Source organism: Cervus canadensis, chromosome 21, assembly GCF_019320065.1.
Source record: "Cervus canadensis isolate Bull #8, Minnesota chromosome 21, ASM1932006v1, whole genome shotgun sequence".
Taxonomy (NCBI): domain Eukaryota; kingdom Metazoa; phylum Chordata; class Mammalia; order Artiodactyla; family Cervidae; genus Cervus; species Cervus canadensis.
In genome coordinates this window covers 20790785-20798259 of record NC_057406.1, presented here as the reverse complement: position 1 = coordinate 20798259, position 7475 = coordinate 20790785, and positions in this window count along the sequence as shown.

Here is a 7475-nt window from a genome sequence, read left to right as displayed (position 1 = left end):
ATTGAAGCTCAGGGATATGTTCCTGTGTTGCTGGAGAATTTGTGTGGTATGTCTTGCTCTGGAACTTGTTGGCCCTTGGGTGGTGTTTGGTTTTAGTGTAGGTATGGAGGCATTTGATGAGCTCTTATCAATTATTGTTCCCTGGAGTCAGGAGTTCTCTGGTGTTCTCAGAATTTGGACGTAAGGCTCCTGCCTCTGGTTTTCAGTCTTATTCTTACAGTAGCCTCAAGATTTATCCATCTATACAGCACTGATGATAAAACATCTAGGTTACTGGTGAAAAGTTTCTCCACAGTGAGGGACACCTGGAGTGGTGCACAGAGTTACATGGAGAAGAGAAGAGGGAGGAGGGAGATAGAGGTGACCAGGAGGAGAAGAGGGGGAATCAAAAGGGGAGAGAGCAAGCTAGCCAGTAATCACGTCCCTATGTGCTCTCCACAGTCTGGAGTCCTCAGAGATGTTCACGGAGTTACACAGAAAAAAGAAGAGGGAGGAAAGAGACAGAGGTGGCCAGGATGATTAAAGGGGGAATCAAAAGGAAAGAGACAGATCTAGCCAGTAATCAGTTCCCTAAGTGTTCTCCACAGCCTGGAACACACAAAGGGATTCAGAGTTGGGTAGAGAAGAGAAGGGGGAGGGAGGAGATAGAGGCGATCTGGTGGAGAAAAAGGAAAGTCAAAAGTGGGAGAGAGCAATCAAGCCAGTAATCTCGCTCCCAAGGAAAAATGGGTACTGAAGATTGGGTTCTTAAATGTTCAAAATTGATAACAAATACCAAAAAGCAAAGATTAAAAATCTAGAGTCGAGCTTAGATTCTCAAAAATACAGTATTAAAGACAAAAAGTCACAAAATTATAAAATATATATATATATATATAAAACTTCATATATATATGAAGTTTGCTTTAAATATAGGGTCTTTTTTTTTTTTTTTGCAAAGTAATCAGTTCAGTTTAGTTCAGTCTCTCAGTCATGTCCTACTCTGCGACACCATGAATTGCAGCACACCAGGCCTCCCTGTCCATCACCAACTCCCGGAGTTTACTCAAACTCATGCCCATCGAGTCAGTGATGCCATCCAGCCATCTCATCCTCTGTCATCCCCTTCTCCTCCTGTCCCCAGTCCCTCCCACCATCAGGGTCTTTTCCAATGAGTCAACTCTTCACATGAGGTGGTTAAAGTAATAGTAGGTTACAAAAATAAAAATAAAGTAGTAATAGAGGACTTAAAAATTAAAAAAAATTTAAAATGATAATAGTAAAAATATATCTAAGAATTTTTCTGGAGCTGTTGTGGACAGTGTGGGGTCAGTTCAGTTTCAGATAGTTCCTTGATCCGGCTTATACTTCTCAAGATCTATAGGCCCCTTCCTATGTAGTCAGTGCTAACCGAAGGGTTTTAATCTATTGCATCTGTCACTTCCAAAGTGGTTCCCTCTGTTTATTTTAGCTTCTTCTGATAGCTGGTCTCTTCAGTGTCTAATTTGTACCCTGACACAAGGGGGCCGTGGTAGTCACTTTTTTAGGCTCACTTGTTCAGTCGTGCTGTGGGGAGGGAGGAGCACCGCAAACAAATGTCACTGGTGTGTGTGGGGAGTGCTCGCAGTGTCTCGGCCACACTGAGTTTGCCCCCCACTCACGGCGTGTGTGCTTTCCCAGTCTACAATGCTCAGGCTCTAGGTTGCTCTGCATGGAACTGTCTGAGGCGGGCCCTGGGTTGCATGCACTTCCTAGGTCTAAGCCGCTCAGGTTCAGGTTCTCAGGTACTCCCCAAAGGCAGGAGTAAGTGTGTGTCCCAAGACATACATACATTATATCTCTCCAAGTAAACTCATAAAGTAAAGTTAGTCTTGTAAAGTTGTCTATATATTTTTCAGGATCCTCTAGGTCTCCCAGATTTCTGTTTATCTGTTATACCTCAGGGTAAAAAAAGGACTTATGGATTTTTATGGATTAGTTATTTTTCCTGGGGCGGGGGGCGGGGGGTTCTGAAGAGGTGGTAAGTTGTGTGGCCCCTCTAGCTATGCTTTGCATATGTTCCCAGGGATAGATTAGAGAAATCTGCTTTTCCTCATCCTCTCTTGTCCTATGTCTCATCCTTAGTTTTGGTTGGCTGTACCTCCTCTACTTTGACAGTCTGAATTCCTATTGACACCAAAGTAGTCTGAGGCTGCATTGGACCTGGGTTTGTTTGAACTTCTCTGGAGACTGAAGCAGCCCTTCCTGGAAGGATTTCTTGATCCTCAGCTTGCTCAGTTGTGAGCCCAGGATACAGAAGCAGAGGCAGAGTAAGACGACAGGAGGGATCTGAAGGCTTTACACCCAAATCTGTACCCTTAGGACATAAGTCTGGCATACCTCCCAGATATGAAAAGAGTAACACATATAGCACTTCTACCAATTTCCCTTGTCTTCTACAGACCCAGTCTAGTTGTAAAACAGTATTGTAATTAAGAGGTCCTTCATCGGGCCATTGTCTACTGCCCTCCAATGGATGATGTGGCCATGCAGATTTGCAAAAGAAAGTCAGGCATGTCTTCTTTAAACTCTGGGGGTCAAACTTACCCATTTTTCAGGACACAATCCAAGGGTGTGAATCTGGAACTTTGAGTAACTCCCATCTGTAAGAGAGAAAAAAGTAGCGACCAGCGCCTTTGCTTCTTTCTATTGGAGGTTCCCTTCCCTGCTCTAGATGGGGGTGTAGACAGAGTTTCCACTGAAGCTTCCCTTCCCTGGCTGGACTTAGTCTGTCCCTTACCGACGTAGGTGCCTTACTCATCCCTCCGGGTTCTACCACCTGAGGTGGTGTGGATATGCACCTGGGGTAGACCTGATGGCATCCTGAATTGATTTCTGCTTCCATACCACCACGACCTTTGTTTGATTTGCCAGAGTAGTTTCCCAAGCTAGTACTACTAGGGGAAGCATCCATCTTCCATGTGCCCATTCACATTCCAGAGTACAGTCCTGACTGCAGTAGAAGCGATGAATCACTGCCACTTCAGTAAGCCACTGGAGAGCTTTATCCAATACACTAAGAGCTAGTACTATCAAAGGAAGAAGCCCATAGTACTCCCAAACTGGGATTCCGAACGTATTTTCTTCGAAACCTCATGCTTGCTAGCAGAGCTTCCATCCGTATAGTCTGGAGGCACAGCTATTGCAAGAACTCACTAGTTCCACTTAGGTCCTAAACATGCTCCTAGTAAGTCTGGGTTCCATAACTACCAAGCTTGGGATCTAAGTAAAAGTACATAGTAACAGCATGAATCACGAGTCCTTTGAAAGACTATGATCCAACAGATCAGGTTAGTAGTTCTAAATTCCCACACAATTATGAAATGGTCAAAGACACCAGGAAAAGCTGACTGAGAAAGGAGTTTGGCCCCCACGCTTTGCCCATTTCTGGTCGCTTCCCTCACAGGGACCTTGGGTGTGTCTTGGCATTGGCAGGTCGGTATAAACCCCTGATGTCAAGGCTCCCCTTTTGGGGGCTGCCTTCATTCCTTATGAGGCACTGCAAACCACAGAGTAGGGCTCATCTCTTGCTTCATGCAGGGCTTGCCATTCGTTCACACAAGCACACTGAAGAGTTAGTAAAGTAAAGCAGAAAATGTGTATACTGAGGAAGCAGAGAGGCTAGAGCTCTGGGTGTTCTTACCTTGTCCTGAAGATCCTGAATAAGCCCCCAAGATGATAGCTTACAGTAAACAATGTTGAATTCATGATCTCTGAAGAAGATTTGGCTTTGGGTCCAGGGCCCAGGCATGCTCACTCAAGAGCTTTTGTGTAGCAGAGTTTTATCAAAGTAAGAAAAGGGGCAGAGAAAGCTTCCCAAATGGACATCAGAAGGGGGATGGAGAGTGTCTCCCTCACTAGTCTTTAACAAGGGACTTATATACTTTTTAAATTAGTTATTACAATAAATCAAAAGAATGTTTCAAGGTTGTAAAAATTTTGCCAGACTCACTCCCACAATTTCTGTTTTAGGATAACAGGATTAGAAGTTAACAATAGAAAGATCTTACCAGACGTACTCCCATAATATACACTCTAAGAATATCAGGATTAGTCAGAAGGTTTTCAGGAAAGAGAAACTGTCCTCAAGCAGGATACATTGTTGTTATAAAATCCCTATAAACAGTTTAAACTGAGTTGCTTGTTGTGTAATCATCAGTTCCAGGCTTAAAGAAGAAAAAAAAAAAAAAAAAGGTTTATGTGATTAAGACTAAGGAATGTAGAGAGAGAGAGAAGAAAAAAAAGTTTGTCCTTTCTTCCTCCTTGAGAATTCCAGACTCCTATCTCCTCCTCAAAAGCCCCAGACACCTCTCTCTTTGGGGATCCTGGACTTCTTATCAACATACCTAAAAATGCAGCCAAGAGGAGCTAGCCCACGTCCAAGGTCAGGAGCAGTGGCTGCACTTTGCTGGAACAGCTGTAAAGAGACATCCCACTCCAAGGTAAGAGAAACCCAAGTAAGACAGTAGGCACCGAGAGAGGGCATCAGAGGGCAGACAGACTGAAGCCACAATCACAGAAAACTAGTCAATCTGATCACATGGACACACACTTGTCTCAGTTCAGTTCAGTCACTTAGTCGTGTCCAACTCTCCGCAACCCCATGAACCCCATGAAAGGGAGGCACGCCAGACCTCCCTGTCCATCACCAACTCCCAGAGTCCACCCGAGCCCATGTACATCGAGTCAATGATGCCATTCAACCATCTCATCCTCTGTCGTCCCCTTCTCCTCCTGCCCTCAATCTTTCCCAGCATCAGGGTCTTTTCAAATGACTCAGCTCTTTGCATCAGGTGACCAAAGTATTGGAGTTTCAGCTTCAACATCAGTCCTTCCAATGAACACCCAGGACTGATCTCCTTTAGGATGGACTGGTTGGATCTCCTTGCAGTCCAAGGGACTCTCAAGAGTCTTCTCCAACACCACAGTTCAAAAGCATCAATTCTTCGGTGCTCAGCTTTCTTTATAGTCCAACTCTCATATCCATACATGACCACTGGAAAAACCAGAGCCTTGATTAGACGGACCTGTGTTGGCAAATTAATGCCTCTGATTTTTAATATGCTGTATAGGTTGGTTATAACTTTCCTTCCAAGGAGTAAGTGCTTTTTAATTTCATTGCTGCAGTCACCATCTGCAGTGATTTTGAAGCCCAGAAAAATAAAGTCTGACACTGTTTCCACTGTTTCCCAATTTATCTGCATGAAGTGATGGGATTGGATGCCATGATCTCAAATTTCTGAATGTTGAGCTTTAAGCCAACTTTTTCACTCTTCTCTTTCACTTTCCTCAAGAGGCTCTTTAGTTCTTCTTCACTTTCTGCCATAAGGGTGGTGTCATCAGCATATCTGAGGTTATTGATATTTCTCCTGGCAATCTGAATTCCACCTTATGCTTCCTCCAGCCCAGTGTTTCTCATGATGCATATAAGTTAAATAAGCAAGGTGACAATATACAGCCTTGACGTACTCCTTTTCCTATTTGGAACCAGTCTGCTGTAGCCTTGTCTAACTCAATGAAAATAAGCCATGCCGTGTGGGGCGACCCAAGATGGATGGGTTATGGTGGAGAAGTCTGACAGAATGTGGTCCACTGCAGAAGGGAATGGCAAACTACTTCAGTATTCTTGCCTTGAGGACCCCATGAGCAGGATGAAAAGGCAAAAAGATAGGACACTGAAAAAATGAACTCCTCAGGTCGGTAGTTGCCCAATATGGTACTGGAGATCAGTGGAGAAATAACTCCAGAAAGAATGAAGGGATGGAGCCAAAGCAAAAACAACACCTAGTTTTGAATGAGACTGAGGATAGAAGCAAGGTCCAATGCTGTAAAGAGCAATACTGCATAGGAACCTGGAATGTTAGGTCCATGAATAAAGGCAAACTGGAAATGGTCAAACAGGAGATGGCAAGAGTGAATGTTGACATTCTAGGAATCAGCGAACTAAAATGGACTGGAATGGGTGAATTTAACTCAGATGACCATTATATCTACCACTGTGGGCAAGGATGCCTTAGAAGAAATGGAGTAGCCCTCATAGTCAACAAAAGAGTGTGAAATGCAGTACTTGGATGCAATCTCAAAAATGACAGAGTGATTTCTGTTCGTTTCCAAGGCAAGCCATTCAATATCACAGTAATCTAAATCTATGCCCTGACCAGTAACACTGAAGAAGCTGAGGTTGAACGATTCTATGAAGACCTACAAGACAACACCCAAAAAAGATGTTCTTTTCAATATAGGGGACTAGAATGCAAAACTAGGAAGTCAAGAAACACCTGGAGTAACAGGCAAATTTGACTTTGGAGTACAGAATGAAGCAAGGCAAAGGCTAATAGAGTTTTGCTGAGAGAACGCACTGATCATAGCATGCACCCTCTTCCAGCAACACAAGAGAAGATTCTACACATGGACATCACCAGAGGGTCAACACTGAAATCAGATTGATTATATTCTTTGCAGCCAAAGATGGAGAAGCTCTATAGAGTCAGCAATAACAAGACCAGGAGATGACTGTGGCTCAGATCATGAACTCCTTATTGCCAGATTCAGACTTAATTGAAGAAAGTGGGGAAAACCACTAGACCATTCAGGTATGATCTAAATCAAATCCCTTATGACTATACAGTGGACATGAGAAATAGATTTAAGGGACTAGATCTGATGGCAGAGTGCCCGATGAACTATGGACGGAGGTTCATGACAAGGCACAGGAGACAGGGACCAAGACCATCTCCAAGGAAAAGAAATGCAAAAAGGCAAAATGGCTGTTTGAGGAGGACTTACAAAGAGCTGTGTAAAGAAGAGAAGTGAAAAGCAAAGGAGAAAAGGAAAGATATAAGCATCTGAATGCAGAGTTCCAAAGAATAGCAAGCAGAGATTAAGAAAGACTTCCTCAGTGATCAATACAAAGAAATAGAGCAAAACAATAGAATGGGAAAGACAAGAGGTCTCTTCAAGAAAATTAGAGATACAAAGGGAATATTTAATGCAAAGATGGGCTCAATAAAGGACAGAAATGATAGGGACCTAACAGAAGCAGAAGATATTAAGAAGAGGTGGCAAGAATACACAGAAGAACTATACAGAAAAGATCTTCATGACCCAGATAATCACAATGGTGTGCTCACTCACTTAGAGCCAGACATGCTGGAAGTGACGTCAATAGGGCCTTAGAAAGCATCACTACGAACAAAGCTAGTGGAGGTGACGGAATTCCAGTTGAGCTATTTCAAATCCTGAAAGATGATGCTGTGAAAGTGCTACACTCAATATGCCAGTAAACTTGGAGAACTCAGCAGTGGCCACAGGACTGGAAAAGGTCAGTGTTCATTCCAATCCCCCAAAAAAAGACAATCCCAAAGAATGCTCAAACTACCTCATAATTGCACTCATCTCACACACTAGTAAAGTAATGCTCAAAATTCTCCAAGCCAGGCTTCAGCAATACATGAACC